Below are 21,444 nucleotides of genomic sequence, written 5' to 3' on the forward strand. Positions count from 1 at the left end.
TTTGCAAATAATTCAGTACGTTCAAAGACTCTCTGAATCCTACTCTTCAATCCAGGTTAAAAATCTAAGTTCTTCCCAGCTTCTAATTCCAGTTTACCACTTATTTGCTGTGGATCCTGGAGAAGTTACCTCTCTTGGCCATTTCCTTGTCTACAAACTGCAATACTAATAGTACTAACCTCAAAGGGTTGTGGTAAGAATTTGGTAAAAGTACTTGGCACATAGTAAGTGGTTTCAAATTTTAGCTACTGCTAGTTGCTGTCACGTGATTTCTTTGCTTTAAAAATCTGCCACAGCTCCTAGTGACTACAGAATAAAGTCCAAGTAAGCTGCCCATAAACATCTCTGTCATTGGACTTGGATGCTATTTTCCAATAATCTCACAAACTCTGCCATACCTCAACCCCATCCCTGACACCCCAGAACCTTTGCAGTGCTTGTTCCCCACACTCTCCTGCCCCAGTGCCTTTGCTTATGCCATTCCCTCTTCTTGGAACTACCCTAACCATGCTACCTCTCCAGTCTGCCCTGCGACCCACCTACTCCCAAAGGCACTTCCACGTGGGCCTTCAAGGCCCAGGTTAAATTCAATTAACCTGTAGAATGGAGTAGGCTGGAATTAATCTTACCCTCCCTGTGCCACGACACTTCACTTTTACCTGTAGTAAGTGTACATTTTATCCTGATTTACAGACATCTACACATCCACATCTTTCTCTCCCACTAGACAAAAGCCGCTATGTTCTACTTATCTTTGCATGCTCCAAAGCCCCTGGCCCAGTTTCCGGTACCTAGTAGCTCCATGACAAATATTTGGTAAATTGAACAGTTAATCTGCAGGAAATAATTTAAACAGATAATATCTGAAATTGAATGTCATTTCCTCTCATAAAACTTAACTAGTTTCTACTTTAAGTCTAGTCCCTGAATGTTTCTAGGGGGATGACCAAGGGCAGCGGGAGTATAGCATAGGGTAGATGTTTCCTGAGTTGAAAAGCTCAGCTTTGTACAATAGACAAAGCTAGTTAACAAAAGAATACCCATATCTTTCTACTTGTCTGAATAGAGACTTACAGTCTATCCTCTCTTGTGAATTTAAAAGAATTTTTTAAAGTCTTTGCATTTCTAAATCTTCCAGATGAGGGTTAGATTCATTCATTCATGCATGCAAATGCACTTAATGAACATTAACATGCTAGAGACCGTGCACAAAGATGAGTATGACAGACTCCCACCCTGTGCCATGTTAATACCTTTCACGGTCAGACCGTTTCTGACCACTGGTAAGCATTTACCCAAGAAAATTTAATGAACACAGTGGACAGGAAATTATCTAGGCTAAAAAGATGCATCAGACTCGCAAGGTGCCCTACAGTGGGCTCTCAGGCATGACTACGAGAATTCTCCTTGCTCTTCCTTTCATTTATTTACGCACTCAGCCCCTTGCGGAGGTCCCCATGTCCTGGCCATGATTACCTCTCATGCCAACGACATGGGAATACACAAGATATTGTTCCCATTCTCTCCATGTCCGAAGCCTGACAGTGGTGTTAATTATTGTTTGTTCACCAAAAAACGATCATTTCTTGGGCAAGTTCTCCTTGTCTGTCTTCATCTCACATGAAGTTATTTAAAAATGTCTTCTGGACGTTGGTCTGGCTATCGCAGCTTGTAAGTCATTAAGTGATTGGTTTTCTACATGAACTGTACAGTTAGATTGCGGGAGTGTCCTGCCACAATAATGGGATCACTTTCCTTACATCATACAGTCGGTATTTGTGAACTTGCTCGCTTGTTAAAATTTGCTTGCAACCCCCAAATCACTACTCAAGGTGGTTTTGTGGTCGTTATGGACATGCACAGAGCAGCAAAAAATCTGCGTTTCCCTCATGCATGTTCTCAGCTGAGGACAAAGAAAGCGATGCTCTGCCTTCTTGTTTGAGCTCAGCCCTCACGCTATAAACTGTCCTTTTGACGGTTTATTCTGTGCCGTGTTTTTTACAACTTCATGCTTTTTGTTGCTGGCTTCCACTGTTTCAAATGGCCTCCAAGTGTAGTGCTGAAGTGTTGTCTAGTGTTCCTGGGGCAAGAAGGCCGTGTGCCTCAAGGACTAAATACACGGTGACGCAGGCTTCGTCCAGGCAACACTCACAGTGCTGTTGGCTGTGAGGTCAATGGTAAATATATTAAATATGGTGTCTTTATACAGAAACACACATAAAACAAGGTTATGTACCGAGCAGTTGCTGAAAATGTTGTGACCAGAGGCTTGCAGGAACCTCTCTCTGTATCTCCCCTCGGAAAAGTATTCAGTTAATTCAGTGTTCACAGTGACTTTATAGACCATAAGCCCCCGCCCATCCAATAAAAACCCAAGAATTGGTTGACTATCCAGCCATTCTCATTGATTTTTTTTTTTTTTTTTAACTTTACCGTCTGAGAATTCAGTAGGGCCAAAAAGTGAGGAAATAAAAATATCACCCTCTGGAATTTGTGACACTTTGGCAGAAATAGTTGGTATTTTCTGCCCTTCTAGAATCATTCACAGTCTTGCCAAGAAGAGCTTGCTGCTCTGGCTGGCTAATGGGAGGAAAGAAAAGGGGTCAACAGGCCAGGGGGTGCTATGTATGGGTCAATGTAAATGGGTTTTTCTTGGGTGTAGCTGTTTCCCCTTGTGAGAAGTCTAATGCCTGAAGGTCAGGTACTCTTATTATTTCCTGCCTGATACTTGGTTTTTAACTGTCCCACCCACATGGGCCCAGTCTGGGTGAAAAGTCTCTGAAAGGAGTGTTCTGTCCAATCGTAGGTAAGACCAATGTAGACCATGAAGAACCAAAAATCCCACTTTTCTAAGCAAATAATGTATTCTTTAATTCCTAAAAATGCATAAAGAATAAGACAATTTAAATCCCCCAAAATAATCCAAAACTTTTGAGAATGCCTCAGAATTCACATTTCCCTTGGTAGAAGCTAAGCTCCCCACGCAGGAAACAGCTTCCAGACATCAACATATTGGAAGCCAGCTTAGCTCCTGCTCCAGGAATTCCATGCTTAGACCCAGAAGCATTTAATGGACAGTTCCATCCTGTGTCTTCTTAACTCTTCCCCAAGGTTGAGATAATGTTTGTTTGTTGAACAAAACAGTCATACAAGTGCACGTCTGTTGAAAAGCTTCCAAGCAAGTTGAGAGGCCAAGGCAAAGAGGAAGACCAGCTAATCAGAAATCCAGGGCAAGAAAAGTTAGATCCAAAACAAATATAGTACAAAATGCCCAGAATAGCCCAGAAAGACAGCTGCTGACCTTTTCCTCTAAAATCTCTTAATGTCACAGTATCAAATGGTCTAAGTGTCTAAAGCCAAGCACATAATTACCACTACAACAGTAAGGGAATAAGGTAAAAAACACATACACCAACAAGAAAAGCTGATGGTACAATTACAATTTGTGTTTTGAAATACAAATGAAAACACAGAAGACGATTACTGCTCATGCTGTATTTAGCAGTCTGTCACTGGCAAGGGATTACACCTTGGTTCAAGGTACTAGTCACAGGAAGTTGTCAAGGCTGTTTCAATCTGAAAGATGCCATAACTACTGTAAGAGATAGCACGTATTATCTTCTGCCTAGACACTAAATGGATATTGCTATAGTACAATGGGTATAAATTGCTACACCCCTAATTTAAGTCTCCTCTTGGCTAAAGAAGCTCTGAGCTGTGACTTGACCAAGAGACCAGAATAGCACTACGGTATGCAAGGAATGCACAGCACACCCAAAGACCCAACCTCATTGCTTTGATTATGATGCACACAGCCTCGAGCTAAATAATAGATTTAAGAACCAGTGAAATCCCTTCTTCTACTTCTCTGCTCTTGAAGCAATGGAGAAACTTGGCTCATTGAAATTCTGGTATCAGAACCCAGCTTTCCCCCATTTCCTATACCATTAAACCACAGACTCACTAAGTAAGAGTCAAAATTCTCTTGGAACCTCTTCCCTCTTCTTAAGAAACTGTTGACACTACGCACCTAAGAGCCATCATAGATACTAAGGTCTTCCAGTTAATGTATAAATGCATGGTGATTTGAGAGAAAGACCACACCTGCCCAGTTATAGACCCAGTGCGTAAGTAGCCCCACTGGTTTGATTATTTGCTACATGTGTAAACTGTTCTTCTGTGTCTACAGTTACACTCTAGCATATCTGTCTCACGGAGAAAAGGAAAAAAAGTCAAAGTCACTGGCTGCCAACTTCCTAAGAGGTGAGGAGAAAGCAAAGCAACTGAGAATAAAAAGACTGTCATGGCTTTGGCAAGATGAGCAAATAGCTTCTAACAGCCCAGAAATTCCATCCACACTCACACACCAGAAGCATCTGCTTGAAGGGAGCATTCTAATGGCAGAACTAACTCACCATTTGATTGCAAAGGTGAGCCTAGATATTTGATAGGAGGAGGAGAGAGCAATAAGAAAAAAAATATGGAAGAGAAAATCTTTTGTGAGTTACAGGATAAAAAGAAATTCACTTACATATTGTTTCAAGTTATAATGAGCCAAGAAAGCACAAGACAACCATATGTGACACAATTCCAAATAAGACTGCCAGCCCCAAGCCATATTTTTAGAATTTTTAGTATGAGTTACCTAAAATAAACAATGTTTGGTCCATAAAAGACAGTCAGGAGATAGAAAACTTCAATCCCCACATAATAAAGTGATAAAGACTGCAGGAAGGGTTTAGAGAAAAGGATACAAACGACAGAGCTACGATAGATGCTTTTCTTTGGGGATGACATTATCTCAGAGGCTACAAATCACCTGCTTACAAACCACTACACTACAAGGTGGACGGGCAGGCCTGGGCGAGTAACTAAGTATACAATCCCATGGCCTTCCATGGTCTAATGAAAAGAACACAGAAATGAAGCCTGACAAGGGGCCCCACCTCATTCCCGTACCTGGGTCCATCCAGCCTCAAAAGTGGTGTCACCAGACAGCTCTCACCACCATCGTCCATGAACTCAAGAACCATTAGCACAGAGGAGACCAGGGTGTTGCCCACACTCTTAGGCAGATGATATTTCATCTATTTGCCAGTTGCCAGAACAGCCACAAGACTGAAAGTACAAATATTCCAAAGCTTTTCGTTGACTATAATTCTTTCCTACATGATTTCTTTCCTGTTCTCAGTTCCATATAGACGCCCCTGGGTATCAGAGGACAGAGACCAGAACTTAAAAGTAATTCTTAACTGATACCACTAGTATTTAGATTTTTAATTGTATTAATTCCATTTAATCCAATATCTGATTTTCATGCTGATTTTAAAGTATTCATTTTAATAAATATTTTCTTGAACTGAGTAACAGAACAAACCCAAATTTTAGCTGGGACACTCCCAGTTGTGCAACTTCAATGGGAGGACTGAGAATTGAAAGAGATGTAAGATAAGGTCCAATACAGCTCCCGTAATCCAGCTATGCCACAGATTTATATGCAATGTCTTACATGTCTGTTTATGTAGTTTAGATAGAAATATACACACATGTTAATGAATAGAGCATGTGCATTAAAGTAAATATTGGTGTGAAAGTGAAGTTATATATACAGTCCTCAATGTAGCCTTCAGTCAGTCATGACAGTCTGGTCATTTGGCTTTTTAATCTGCTGTGGACATAAACTATTCTGTGAACTTAGGTCCAATTGTAAGACCATTCCTTCCCCTACTATCACAAGTACCAAAATCTGCTGTCACAAGAACTTTGGATCTGGAACAGGCCCATGAAAGAATCTAGCGTCTAGAAAAATGCAAATGTACTCAAAACTAGACATTACATTTGGGGGAATTCATAGAATCCACCTCTGCCTCAAAGTCTCAATGTAAATTAACCTCCTGATTTTACAGATGAGGAGACTGTGGCCCAGAAAATTTAAATGACATACCAGTTTCCACAGGTAGTTAGTAGAGAAGGCAGTACTAGAATTTAGACTCTTGGATTAAATATATTCCTTGACTCAAGTCACTCTAATAATTTCCTTTATAGAACACTTAGATTATTCATTTGTTAGATCAAAATCTCACTGAGCTGGTGGTGGGTGGGTGGAAATCACACTTAGTCTGTATCATATGCCCCCCAGAGCCAGTCCAGAACTCACTGACAGAGGTGGAAAGAGGCACCAACCGCAACCAGTAGGAACGTACACCCTATACTGGCTTGGTCTTCAGAGAGCCACCCACATAGCCTCTTACCTCTTGATACACCAGGACATTTGCAAAGTGCCATGCAAGAGTTAAGAGCATAATGTATAAAATTATGATTTTCCTTTGTGCAAAATGACCCTACTTTTCCACGAATCTCAGCTCCACTGGCCTCTTTTTGAGCTAACCAAGTCAACCAGTTCAGACAACCAAGAGTGTCTTCACTGACTCACCCTGGGGAGGAACAACATGCCAAGGACACAGGGACTAATGTGTCCTTTCATCCTTCCTCTGAGTTTCAGTCTAAGGTGAGGCAAGTAGGAAAACATTTTTGTTAGTATTCACCATACTTTAAAAAAAAAAGTCTCATATTTTTAAAAAATTGTCTGAAAACTCCTATGAAGTATCAGTTACAAACAGGTAATATTGGTAACAAGAATGAGAAAAATAATAACAAACACTGTTATTTTTAGTGGTGGGGCTATGGGCCCAGCAGCACACTGCTAACACCACGGTAATAAACTGTCATGGCAAATCGATGGGGCATCTTCTCTAGGTGGGCATATTACCATCCCCATTTCACAGATGTGGAAGCTGATCCAGAGAGGTCACAGGACTGGAGGGTGCTGGAGACGTGGTCTGAATGCAGAATGCTCTCACAGCAAAACTCACATGCTCATGTCCCATATTTGTTTGGGAAAATACATTTTTTCCTGGTTCTACAGTTTCACTAAGTTAGTTCATTTTTGACTCAAGATTCTTACTTTAGGGACTGGTGTTTTTCAAAGCTTCTTAAAACAAGTTGGACTTACTGGATTGCTCAGAAAATGCTCTAAGAGTGCCTTCTGAGCTCCAGCCTGTCTGATCAAATCAAATTTTACTTCTCTACTCACCTCCCTAGACACGTCAGGTCTCGTAAGTCTTCCCCTTGGTTGTCACTTTTCCAGGCTCTTGATCTGGCTGGCAAGAAATCCTGACAGTTTCCAAGGGGGGAGTGCAGACATATCTATCTCTCTTTTAGATCTATTTTCTCTTCCCCTCTGTAAGCCTTTCCCGTACCAGGCAACCAAAACCCTTCTCTGCCAGGGTAACAGGCTTTACCACATCACTCACATATCAGAGAGGGCTTCCACCTGGTCACACCCACCAAAAGTAATCTATGCAAACATCTTCCGTCCTGTTGAGCAAGCAGGCTTAGAACACCACGTTAAAGCAGACAAATCACTTGGCTACCTGAAGTTCAACATTACTCCACAGTGCCACTGAATCTAAATTTCTGTAGTCCCTGAGCAAACAAAATACAATTATCACCAAAAGATATACACAAAGTATTTATAGGAGCACTGTTAGTAATATGCCCAAACTGGAACCTATCTAAATGTCTATAAAATAGACGTACAACAGAATACCATTAGAGGAAGGAGAATGAAAACAATAAACGACTACAGGCTATATCGTAGATGGATTTTTCACAAACATAACCAGCAAAACAATCCAGATGCAAACGAGCATATACTGCGTGATTCTATTCATGAATTTTAAAAAAACAGGCAAAACTAAACAAAGTCTGCATATTGGTTACTCCTGGGAGCATGAGGGGAGGAAGACTCTGGGGTGCTAGTAATTTTCTATTAATTGAGGCATTGGTTACAGAGGTGTGTCCACTTTGTGACAATGACTCCATCAAGCCATCCACTTACGGTGTGTGCACTTTCCTCTACGTATAAGGTATTTCAATAAAGAGCTGAGCCAGAGAGACCCCCGAGATCATCTGGTCTGGTCGGTGCCCCTTTGTTGGCAGAAGACTAACTGTGTCCCGTGGAGCTTAAATATCTCGAGGGCACAGAGGAAATCCACAGAAGGGCTGGGACTGGCCATCAGATCTCTTAACTCCCCACCCAGGTACCAAAGCTACCTCTCGAACATGGGAGGATGTTTCTGTAACCTCCTTCTTTGCTGTGACTACAGCCGAGGTTTCCAAGGATTAGGATCATATTCCTCTTAACATAACCCAGAAGGTTCCAGTCTCCTATTGACATCCATGCCAAGAAGAGCACCTAAACACTATTTCGGATACGGCAAATCAGGAAAAGAGACAGTGCCGTGCTCACACTGATTGGCTATGTGACCTCTGGCACGCTCCTTCCCTCTCCCTGACCCTCAGGACCCTCATCTATTAATAGATCACTAAACTATTAACTCCTACTCTGCAAAGGTGCCCTGAGGATAAGGTCATAGTATCAGAGCAGAATCTGGTACTCAGAAAAAGTATCTGTGGAATGAATACTGAATTGACTTAATCAGATGCTTGTCACTTGGTAGAACCTCAATAAATAGTAATTACTGAGCAAGAGGAATAGGGAGAAAGGGAGTACACGGGCTTGTGAAAACCACCACCTCATTTTCTAAGCCTATTAAGTCATTAACGGGTTGACCAACAATTCTCACTGGAGTAGATGAGGCGCAGAACTGGCCTGTGAGGTAGAGCAACGAAGGACTTGAGAGGACTGTGCCTGGTAGGATCACGCCACTAGCTCTGCGTTTCCCTTCGCGGGGCCAAATAAGAGATTTGCTCATTGTCAGCCGTACCATGTCCAAATCCTGTGACCACCTAGGCTAGTCACACCACTCTTATAATTAAAAAGTTTTTAAAGGCAGGGAGAAGGTAGAAACTCTTGTAGACTTAATGAGCAGACGACTAGAAAAACATTCACACACTGAGAGAGAAAGGCTTTAAAGATGTCAGAAATAAACAATAACGAGGGCTGAGTTTACTTACATTTTCAAAAAACAGGTTTAATACTGATTTTAGCTCTTCAAATCTTGACTATACTAAGCAAACTGATCCATACAAATTCTTTTATACTGAAAAGAAACAAATATAAAAATGACAAATTAGAACTAATTTCAAATTATAGCACACACACCAGAAAAAAATAAAAGCTACAAATGGTAAATTATTTTATAAACAAAGAACAAACTAGATAACACGGATGTCATTAAAAACCAGAAAATATGAATTAAAGACTTCCTTCCATCTATCCTTCCTCTTTCTTCCTTCTCCCCATCCAGCATTACCTCCCTCTCTTCCTTCCTTCCTGTTACTGGACAACCTCAAATATTTCTTTAAGAAGAATTGTCTGCTGAAACCATCACCATTAATTTTTACAGCACAAAGTACGTGGCACGTGGTAGGTACTCTATGAATGAATGTTGAGTAAATGAATGAATCGTGGTTTTACAATATTCAGTTGTTAAGGTGAAAAAAAATGAAAAAATGCTTGTAATTTATTATTTGTCCAAAAAGAACAGTGTATAGACAATATGCAGATACATTTGCACTATTTTTTAGACTTGCGTTTCTGATTCTCTTATCTCTTTTAAATAACTAACACTTAAAAATATTCCCATTAGTATATATGGACACATATATCTGCACCATGATATAGTAATAAGATATATTAATATTTTCATAGTAAAAGAATATTTAAGAACAGTAAAAGTTTCTTTTGAGATGCTCCCTCTTCAAATACTTCATAACTGCCTGTATCCAAAGGAGAAAGCAAGGTGTCTCCAAGTTAAATGTAAGAGATATTGCCACACGTTTTTCAAATGCATATATAGTTAAGTCCAGTCCTAGACAAAAACCATGATGTAAGAATGTGGCTGTTTCCTTCTCTCTCTGCCCTTCTGAGGATTCAGTAACCCCAGATGTTTAATCAAGCAGGGAAGCAACAGGATCAGCTCCAAGGCTGCAATAGCTTAATGCATATCCTTCCTGAGGATATTTTAATGTTTTTTTTTAAAAAAGTGTTCCAGAAAAGGCAGATGCTCAACATTGAAATCAAATACATTACTGACGATGGAATTTCAGGCATGAATGGGGGTGCAGACTGCCTTCATGGAATTTCTCAACAGCCCATCAAATCACACCAGGTAATCATCTGTCCATTCTACCTTCTCCTAAAGCTGGCTTCATATATGGTCCATACCTATGCACCAATCCTAGCAAATTTTAAGTAATTAATGATACATACATAAGCAAGCTGATTTTAAGACAGGCATGTGCCCCAAGAGTAAACAGTTATATTAGTCAGCAGTTTTCAAAGTGAGCTCCTAGGAACCCCACCCTGTAAGTGCTTCTGAGAACAGAGGCAGGAGTGAGATGTGTGGCAGTGGACAGAGTAATTTCATCGTTTTCTATTTTGTATTTTGAACCAAGATATAGTTGGAGAAGTGGTTCTTTGAGCAGCTTATGAAAGTGTTGAAATAATCAATGCAACCAAAACATTAACGAGGTTAAAAGCTACTGTAGAGGACGGGCACAGTGGCTCACACCTGTAATCCTAGCACTCTGGGAGGCTGAAGCGGGCAGATTGCTCGAGGCCAGGAGTTCGAGACCAGCCTGAGCAAGAGTGAGACCCCTGTCTCTACTAAAAATAAAAAGAAATTATCTGGCCAACTAAAAATATATATAGAAAAAATTAGCCAGGCATGGTGGCGCATGCCTGTAGTCCCAGCTACTCGGGAGGCTGAGGCAGGAGGATCACTTGAGCCCAGGAGTTTGAGGTTGCTGTGAGCTAGGCTGATGCCACGGCACTCACTCTAGCCCGGGCAATAGAGCAAGACTCTGCCTCAAAAAAAAAAAAAAAGCTACTGTAGAAAATCCCAGTGAGTTCATAATACACCAAAATCCAACCAGCACCTGTCACAGGGCCTTCATGGGAAGATATGACCAGCCAGGGGGCCAGGGCACAGGTCAGCCCAGGTCAGAGCTGGGCCTTCTCTTCCTCCCTGCGCAGCCCCTTCATCTCCTGCCCTGGAACAATGAACAGAAGGAAGGACACTACTCTTCCATGAGGACTGAACCAACAGCAAGGGGGCAAGATTAGGGCGGGGAGAGACAGTGGATATTCCAGAGATGGGGAGGGAGGGTGCTCCAGCAGAGAGCAAGACACACGGAGCTTCCGCCACTCACTCACTCCCCAGGCCCTGCCCCAATCCAATCCCCACCTGCCTCTGCTGAAAATTACACGGGCAAGGTTAAGGTTTACATGCTTCATCTAATGTCAGGGCTCTCGGGTAGGAATGAGAAAAGAGAAAATTAGTAAAACAGCTTAAAGAGAAGAAATATATGTTCTATAAGGCCAATTCAAAACAACATGTAAAATGCAAAAAAAAAAAAAAAAAAAAAGGAGGAGCATTATGAGAAAGTAAGCATTGCCTGAACTTGTTCCAGGGAAACTCACGTTAACTAAGAGGCATTGAGTATATTCAATCCCTCCCTCAGCACAGAGCTCCAATTCTTTGGCCCAACCGGACTGAATACATAAAAACATTTATAAACACAAACCATTATATTTTTTGAGTTTTCATCATAGTCCTTGTTTAAGTAAGTCAAAGATGCTCTTTGTTATACAATTTTGATCGAATGCAAGAGACTTTAGTCATTTCCTCAGAAACAGACTTAAGCTATAAATACTAACAAACACAGCCATGCACAAAACGGCTCACTGACAAGTTTAATTTAAAAACAAGAACACATTATCAAACTGAAAAGCAAGCCATAAAAAAATCCCAACCCATGCAAACAACATTCCTAGAAGAAAAAAACCCTTAGTGTAATGACAAGCATAATTACAAATAGCTTTTTATTTGACTCACAAACCTGTCCTGTACAGATTACAGAAAGAAAAAAAATACAGTCTATGCTTGTATACATTTAATAAAACAAGCCCTTAACATCTTGCCCACAGCCTTAGGTTTCAAATTTCAAGAAAATTCACCAACCATTAAATAAGTGACTTCTATATATCCCTTTGAGATGGAAAATGCATTTATTACTATTGCTTATTTTCTAAATCCCTTTGATATTCCAAAGCATAATCATAACTGAGAGTAACATGTTAAACATAATCATTAGGAAGTGAAGTTACTGTTTATTATAATGCATAATGCCATACTTCATGCTTAAAACCTAAATGGAATCCAAAGTCTCCTTTCAGACATGACTTAAGTATCTAAAGCAGGGCTCTGTAAGCTGGCCAAATGTGGCCTGCCACCTGTTTTTGTAAATAAAATTTTATTGGAACACAGCCATGTCCATTCATTTACATTTTGTCTGTGGCAGATTTTTGCAAGACACAACAGGTTTGAGCAGTAATAGCACAGACCCTAGGACCCACAAAAAGTATAAAATGTTTATTATCTGGCCTTTTACGAAAAAATTTGCCAACCTCTTGTCTTAAAAAACCAGCTACTTCAGCAGACTGTTTTAAAACAAGAAACACTGATCTTGGTTAAGTCATATTGCTGGAGAACTACCTAAGTCACTTAACCTTTAATTTTGCTTTAATTTTCTCATTTATGATACACTACTTGCTAATATTTATCAGGAACTTATATACCAGGCATCATTCTAAGGGCTTTGCTTTTAGTAAATGAACAATGAATTTCTTCATTTAATTCTGACAAAAACCCTAGAAAGGAAGTAAATTATTATCCCTATCTTACAAATGAGGAAACCGAGGCAGAGAGGTTAAATACCTTGCCAAAGGTTAAATAGTAGAGAAATCAGGACCAGAACCCAGGCAATCTGGCTCCAGAGCTCATATTCTTAATCTCTATGCTATATTGACAATTTTATAAAAGTTATATGAAATAAAAGCAAATATCAAAAAGGTTAAATCCAGTAAAATACACCTCTGCAAAATTTAGGTTAAGATACCTAAAAGAAGAATATAAATGGACTTCCATAGACTTTAAGACCCTTCTGATTCTAAGATTAGAGCTAACCTCGGAGTGTTGGGACTATAAAAGCCCATCATTTTCTTTCTTTTTTATCATAAGTAATCAAAAAATCAAGCTAACTGCCACTGTCCATCTTTTCCTTGGTAAGTTAAGGCCTCTCCAGGAAGTTCAGGCCCTTCAGAAAGTCTTAAGGATGAACGCTTATCAGAGAGACTCTAAATCTTCCAAGTTTGTTCCCATCTAGTCTTATCCTCCCCCAAGTTGCCATCTGGGAAGAGGCTGAGCCAGCACCAACAGAAATGATGGAAAGACTGTTCTTCACAGCCTGGTAAGACGACCTGCATCCAGCCACAGCCACCACCTGGTCAGGAGGATGTCCCCTTGCTGAGTCATCCCCACCATTTCCTGAAGCTCTCTGGGTTTCCGGAGGAAATGTGTCACCTAAACGTGACCCAGTGCCCTTTTGTACTAAAAGATAGGTTTATGTGGTTCCAAATAAATAGGGTGCAGAGAGAGATGGGTCTTAACCTTTTCATCAGGCTAGTCTTTCACTGGTTTTTAGTGTCTGCATAGTAAAGTCCAAAGCCTCGAGGTCGACACTGAAGACCCTCCATATCCTATCCCTTTCCTGTTTTTCCCACATTATCTTCTATTTTTGATCTTTCATGCACCTGGGATGGCCTGCTTTTTCTTTAGTGCATCATATCTACTCCTGCTTCTGGGCCACACTCATTCCATACGCTTGTCAAAGACGCTATTTTCTATTATCAACATCGCAGCATTCAGTGGATAGACCAAATCTCTCTGCTAAATATCATGAATAAAAATTGTATTTCCTGCCCACAGGATCCTCACAATCCAGCAGGGGAAACAGGGACACAAAAAACTAAACAAATCTATATATTGAAGGTTCAAGTGCTGCAGGACTCTGACTGCAAGTCTAGAAGGACTTTAGAGAGACACCATCACCGACGTGGACCTCGAGGAAAGGAGAAACTTGACTGCGTTGGCGAGTTTATAAAGCTGTAGGGGTGACCATATAGAAGGGTTGACCTCACAGATTTCAGAGCCAGATAGACCTACGTCCAAAATCCCGGCTCCTTTGGCTGGAATAGGGCTTGTAGGAGTTAAGATCAAATAAATGAAGTTGGGCCTAATCATGCTCCAAACCACATTTAGCCAGTTGTAAATCTTGCCCAAATCAAGAAGCCTTTTCATAGTACGTCCTTATACAGTCTTGTGCTTCTCTCAGTGCCAAAACCATTTACTATTTCCACCACCCATCCATTTGGGTGTTTAATCACATGTTGATTTTCACTGTTTAAATGTTCCAAAAGTCAGTTTTGTTTTCCCAATAAGACTTTGTTAACAAATAATAGATTCTTTCAAATAGATCCTTGGCATTTGTAAATTTTAGGTTCACGGTCCCTGATGAGTAGAGCTAACTTAGCTGAGAAGCAAATTCAAATCACAAGCTTGAGTTGTGTGGCTAGTTGTGCAGGGCCCAGCCAACCAACAAACATCTGCATTCCAAGACAGCTTTGTTTTGTGCCTAATCCAGTAACTCTTAGGAGCAGACTTAAAATGTCTTTCTTTGTGGGATGGTCAGAAAAAAGCCAACAGGCAGCGCAAGTGATGAAAGTGAAAATCAACTTAAGTAGTACAAGGAAGTGGTGGCCCTTAGCCAAAAAATATATATACATTACAGAGTTAACAAAATTATATGTTATAGTATATTTGCAAATCTGAGAATGGATGAAGGGCTTGGGATTCATCTCTCATGCTTTTAAAGGGTTTAGTGTACAGTTTTTTGTCCCCACAGTACCAACCACTGTGCTGTAAATATGAGCCAAATGAATAATCTGATAATCAAATGTCCTGAAGTCCTCGGTGAACCCACTTTCCATGCCAAAATAAAACTCAATATAGTCAACTTCCCTCCATGTTTCAAAATTTTACTATTTGCAATGCCTATTGACATATTACAGCAAACAAGGCCCACATGTTTTTAAACTAACATTTTGCTTCACAATCATATTTGTAGGGTTTAGTAATGGCTTGCTTTCTTGGCCAATCCTGGCAGATTATTTTTTATTTTCCACAGAAGGATTCTAATTCAAAGATTCTGAGCAGTTGTGGAATTTAGAAGTTGTTATTCTTTGCAAGTTGTGACTGAATTGACTGAAATGATCTGCCATAAAGTCTGCCATAAAGTTTTATATAAAAATAAACACAGGCGTGGTTATGTGCCGCACGGGACAGTGTCCTGGCAGTGGGGTAAGGGAACAAACATGGGTCAGCATCCTAGTGTACCAATCTTTCTTTGTGGCAAATACTTTAAAACTTTATCTTATATGAAAACATTATGGACTAAAGTACAAAATTTACATAACCATGTATTAACTTTATATGAAAATCATGGACTAGTGCAAAGTTTCCATAACATTGTATACAGAATTCATATAAAAATATTATAGACTCTAATGTAAAATTTACAAAATATAACAGTGGATTTCAATTACACTTGGGGCAAGAACCTTAGGGTAGATGTTACCATTATTTGCACACTTCTTGAAGCATCAGGGTAGTTTGGTAGAAATCAAAAATTGCTGACTATAGTCAGTCATCATGTCTGCAAAGAGAAAAGTATCCTATAAATGTTGTGAAATATGTTCTATCTCTATTGAAAATGTGGAAGAAATGATTGCACCAACTCCCCAAACCCTGGCACCCAAACCCAAGAAATCTTGTAGAATCAAGTACTTCTACCAAACCATTAACTAATGTGTTATTGTAAATATCACTCAGAAAACATGAAGTCAAACCACTCTGATCCCACAAGCATTCTGAAAGGCCATTCTGCACAAATGTGAAATTTGTATAGTGATTGTTTGAACAAAAACAATGACTTCAGCCCACTGGTATATAACACTTTATCATGCCAGCAGAACTCCATGAACCAACATACCCCAGTGAGCTCATCATAGGTCTGGAAAGTGGGTTGGCCCATTATGAACTCTATCACTGCTGACCCAGCAAGAACAGTAAGGACTTGCTCCCTTAAATTGTCCCACATAGAATAGACATATTTTCATGGTCAGACTAGAACCACAGTCTCTTCATCATGTGTATTTAAAAAAGAAATAAATTGGTGAGTTCACCCACTCACTTCCTAAGAGTTAAGCTACTAAATTATAAGGAATGGCTATATCTGTCTATATCTATCTATCTATCTATCTATCTATGTATATAAAAGCTTAGAGTGGGGGGGGGGCATTTAAAATAATGTAGCATTTACAATGTACCAGTGCCCAAGAGTTGTGTCCAAAGCTGGGGGTTTTCTGCCTAAGGTAGGTCCTGCTAAAATCCTGCCTGCCAGTATATGATCCTGGAGTTTTAGTGACTTATTTAAACTGGAATAGAATACACTACTTTGAGAAAACAGCAGTTAAAATACCTGACCATTTCATTTTTAGCTTCCATGAGGGCCAGAAAGATACAATGAGCTGTAAATTTTCTAAATATCAGAGAAAATCCACTGCAATTTTTAAAAAAGGGCATAGCATGAAACATTTAATGCTTCACTAGCACATAACCCAACCATCAAAAAGAGGGGGAAAAAAAATTAGAAGGGACAAGGTACAGCTCAACTCTATAATGAAAGGTGTCAACAATGAAAGGCAACTCCACTTTTAAAACCATTCCAACCCAGGCTAACATCCTACCTTTTTATACTTCTCATCTGATCAAGAAATTGTGTACACGCTTGCTTGCTCACTCTCTCCTCATCTCCACTGTCCCCTCTTCGTTTTAGCATGGGCCAAAATGGGAGCTGCTTTCTTGGAGGGTACATTGGCAATTGGCAGTGCTTATCAAAAGCTCTAAAAATATAATGACCTTTGATCCAGCATCCAACATTAATTAAGCTTCAAGTAAATAACTGGACAAATGAGCAAAGATGAATGTATATACTTTTCACAACAATGTTATTTATAATGAGAAAAAAATGGAAATAATCTAAATGCCTAACAATAACTACACTGAGGTACATCCACTAGACAGAATATTAGGTAGAATAAGGTTAACAGGGGTTACCTATAGTTCATGACATACGAGGACATTCACAATATATTAAATGATCCCTTTTTTGAAAATATACATACATATAAGGTAAAAAGTCAGGAAGGATAACCACCTATAGCTTTCAGTGCTTTCTTTTCCTCTTCATCACTGACCCCAGAGCACTCTATTACCAGTAACATCTGTAATTAGAGAGATGGGGGAATGGAGATGAAGGGAGAGGTGGCCACATGTTTTTTCAAGACCTCGTCCACTCCCAGTCAGTGGGTCTTCTGTCCCCCTCTGAGATATGCTAGTATATACGCCAACATATTGACAGTGGCTATCTCTAAGTGGTAAAATTTCAGATAAATGTAATTTTATTTTCCATTTTGATTATCTAAATTTTATAACTTTACTATAAACATTATGCATTGTTTCTGTCAAAGGAGGCAGAGCATAATAACAAAGAGTGTAGAATTTGGAATAAATCAGCCTGCATTTTAACATCCCAAGTCCACAACTTTTAGCTACATGATCCTGGTCAAGTTTGCTGAGCCTTCTAAGTCTCAAGTTTGCTCATCCAACAAATGGGCAGAATATCACAGGTATCTTTAGAGAAGCTAACAGAATTCCATATTGGATAAAGGAAATGATTACTATATACCATATACTATATAAAATAAAACTTCATTTAAGTATATACACTTTTTTAAGAGAAAAAATCTAAATCCCAGTCTCATGGGAGAAAAAATATATAAATAAAAACATGGGGAAAATTTCATTTGCAATGGTAACCAAAAATGCATATTAAACAGCCATTTTACATATCCAAAACACAGAGAAAATCTAACACTCACTGGTGGCATACTCTAGTAAAATTGCTGGTCATTCATTGTTAGTGTCACTGTATTTAATTTAAAACCTTTAGGAAAGCTGGGCCTGGTGCAGTGGCTCACGCTTGTAATCCTAGCACTCTGGGAGGCCGAGGTGGGTGGATCGCTCGAGGTCAGGAGTTCGAGACCAGCCTGAGCGAGACCCCCGTCTCTACTAAAAATAGAAATGAAAATTATCTGGCCAACTAAAAATATATATAGAAAAAATTAGCCGGGCATGGTGGCGCATGTCTGTAGTCCCAGCTACTCGGGAGGCTGAGGCAGTAGGATCGCTTCAGCCCAGGAGTTTGAGGTTGCTGTGAGCTAGGCTGATGCCACGGCACTCACTCTAGCCCGGGCAACACAGTGAGACTCTGTCTCAAAAAAAAAAAAAAAAAAAAAAACCTTTAGGAAAGCTTTAATGCACTATGCAGTAAGAGTTACTAATTCCACTCCAATGCATTTATCTTAAGGAAATAATCTACAGAAAACAAACAAACAAAAAAATGCCATGAACAAAGGTGTTCACTACAGAATTCCAAATAAAAATATGTAACTGAAAATATCTGAATACTCGTTACTAGAGAGATGGTGAATGGTTTAATTAATTTTAAGAAGTCAAAGCAATAAAACCATCAAGGTTATAACGCTGACGACCACGGAGAGACAAAGTAGTCTGATAAACTTTTCAGTGAAAGCAACAGGATCCCAAATATCTACACTCTGTGACTATACATACAAAATTTACAGACAGAGGCACAGGAATGAGTAAGGTGAGGAGGGGCACGTGGGGATGAGGGGAGACTTCTAGACAGGGGAGCAGCGGTAGAAAAGCAAGGGGACGGATCGCATCACACCTTCAGCAGTCAGGCCAGAAGGCACAGTTGGCCATGCTAACTATTTCTATTGCGTAGAAGTTAATACCAGACTTCTATTTCCATTTAGAAGAAAAGGAAAAAAAAAAGAAAAATCAAGTTTCACTAGTATTTGTGAATGCGTTGCCAGTGGCACCCTCTCTCGGTCCAGTGCCAGCTGGTCACACAGAACAAAAGAGGTCTCTGAGAAAAGGCCAGGAGTTCCACAGCGAAGAGTGGTGCTCCTTCCTTGTTCCTCTGGTGAACGGCAAAGTAGTACAGTTTACACGCTCCCAGGCAAGGGGATGGATGGATGATGTTATCATGATAATTTAACCAAACTGACTCCCACAAAGTGGACTGAACAGAACCGCAATCATAACATCAATAATGTGCACACCAGAAGTTGGCAAAGCTGACACCTATAGTTCAGATTGCACAACCCATTCAGCGGTCCTGCTTAAATAAAGTTGACAGTGTCACAGTGAGAAAGTTTTCTGAAAGAAACATGTGCATTTTGAAAATAGACGTTTGAGAATATTTCCATCTTTTTACCCCCCAATAATGTCGCATCCATAAAAATCACTCTAAAAAGGTAAACACAGAATTTTCTAACCAATCTTAAAATTTATAAAATTTAGAGTTCTAGCTTTTTAAAGCCCTATTAAAAGTATGAAAATGCAGCATGTTCTCATCCTTTTTTTTAAAGAAGTGAGGAACATTAAAGAAGAAACTAGTGGCTACCATTTACTGAGGGCTTCCTATGGGTCAGACGCCATGCTCAGTGCTCGGTGTGTGTTCATCAGTCAGTCTTCAACACTATCCCCTGATGGAGACACTATTATTACTACCACATTTCATAGACACAGAAACTGAGACACAGAGAGATTAAGCATATTATCCAGTCTAGTAAATAGTTAAGAGAGGATTCTAACCTAGATCATTTCACACTAGAAGGTCCACTTTTGACCATTTAAAATACTACATCAGATTACAATGTACTGGCTAATTTCAACAAAACTTTTGTAAAGTGGGTAAAAAAACAAGCAAGCAGTGAACCCTATATATCTCACATTTGGATCTGCATATACTTATAAATTAACTTTTTCAATGATTAACAACCTAAATAGCTAAATAAATTGACCTTACAGATAGATCTTAAAATTATTGTATCATAAAGTGGAAATAGATTTTTAAAAATAAGGAAGTATATGCAATCACATTACTCTCATTAAAATTAAAAAGTATTGTAAGTTGAATTTGCCAGCTCACTCTTTTCCTAAAAATTTTCATTATGGAAAATCTCAAAGATATACAAACATAAGTAGATTAATACAATGGATGCCATGCACGCATTCACCACCCATGCCAACCTGGTTCCTTCTGACCTCCCACCACACACCTTGATATGGTCTTGCAGCAAATCTAAGAAACCCTATCATTTCTTCCATGAATATTTCAGTATATATATCTCTAAAAGAGATATTGCTAATCATACTCCTCCAAATTAGCCATAATTCCCATTGTTAGGAAGAGGGATTTCTATGCCTATATTATCCCATTTCTAGTCCGTGATCACATTTCCAATTGTCTGATAAAAGTTATATTTTTAAAAACCATTTACTTAAATTAGGGTCTTATCAGGATCCACCACTGCAATTGGTTGATAGATCTTTAAAGGATGCTTTAATCTATAAGTTTCCCCTTCATTCTTTTTCTTTCTTCTTGGCAAGTTATTTATTGAGAAACTTGGTTATTGGGCCTGAGAGTATCTCACAGTCTGAACTGCATTTGCAGGTACAATTCAGCATATTTCAGCTCACCTTTAAAATTCGGGTTGTAATTTTTCCTTATTGATAGATATCCTGTCCTTTATTGATAGATGTAAGTAGATTAGTAGGTAATGGATAGAATAAAACCAGTGTTTCTGTCTCTGCTGACATTTCTAGCTCTGCTGACAGTGAGAAATACGGAAGACAAACTGAGGGACGACTTGCAAAAGTGTCATAAAATTATCTTTGGGCAGGAACAGATTGAGCTCCTGACTTACAAAGCAGTATTTAGATCATAGGAATAGGGAGAGGAAACAAATGTTTGAGACTGATCCTTCCTTTCCCTCCTCAACTCCCTTTTCTAGTACAGAGAGCTTAGTGGGGTGACCTCTGGCGCTCACCATTTGGCTGAATGCCAGCTCTACTATTACCTGGCTGTGTGGCCTTAAACTAGCTTGCTTAACTTCTCTGTGCTTCGGGGTCCTTATCTATGAAAGGGAGATGCTACACAGCTACTGTGTGAGACTTAAGTGAGATCATTCATACGGTAAGCCCTCCCTCACCTCCAAAAAAGTTTTCATTATTAACCATTTTTAGTTGTTATTATCTCCAATTAAAAGCTAAAATCTCCTCCTCAAAACTAAAGCTCCACTTTGAGGCACTACCTCTTACTCTCCCCACCCCAACCCCAGTGGCTATTCTTTTTTCTCTTTTTCTTTTTTTTACCCCTGTACCCCCAACCTCAGTGACTATTCTAAATGGAATTTTAATCTAAAGTCTTCTGCTTCACTTGAATTTTTGCCAATTTCTATCTACAGTGATACTTTTGAACAGAAAGCTACCCCTGCTGTGAGATAATATATCTTCCATGTTTTTCAAACAGCAGGCAGAATCAGCTGTCCTTGAATATAACCACAGAGCTGATCTTCCCTGT

The 21,444-nt window shown here is 39.5% G+C and overlaps 1 protein-coding gene across 16 annotated transcripts in view; it reads right to left on the bottom strand.

Moving 5' to 3' along the window:
• Window positions 1-21,444, bottom strand: part of PPFIBP1 (PPFIA binding protein 1) — a 159,816-nt gene that overhangs the window by 100,752 nt on the left and 37,620 nt on the right. For 15 of the 16 annotated variants that reach the window (XM_045554136.1, XM_045554127.1, XM_045554135.1 and 12 more), the window contains exon 2: window positions 8,980-9,065. The exons of the other annotated variant lie outside the window; for it this stretch is intronic. The gene's annotated coding sequence lies outside the window, so the exon portion shown is untranslated. The remainder of the gene's footprint in view (window positions 1-8,979; window positions 9,066-21,444) is intronic. 16 annotated transcript variants of the gene reach the window in all.

This window comes from Lemur catta, chromosome 6 (assembly GCF_020740605.2).
Source record: "Lemur catta isolate mLemCat1 chromosome 6, mLemCat1.pri, whole genome shotgun sequence".
Classification (NCBI taxonomy): domain Eukaryota; kingdom Metazoa; phylum Chordata; class Mammalia; order Primates; family Lemuridae; genus Lemur; species Lemur catta.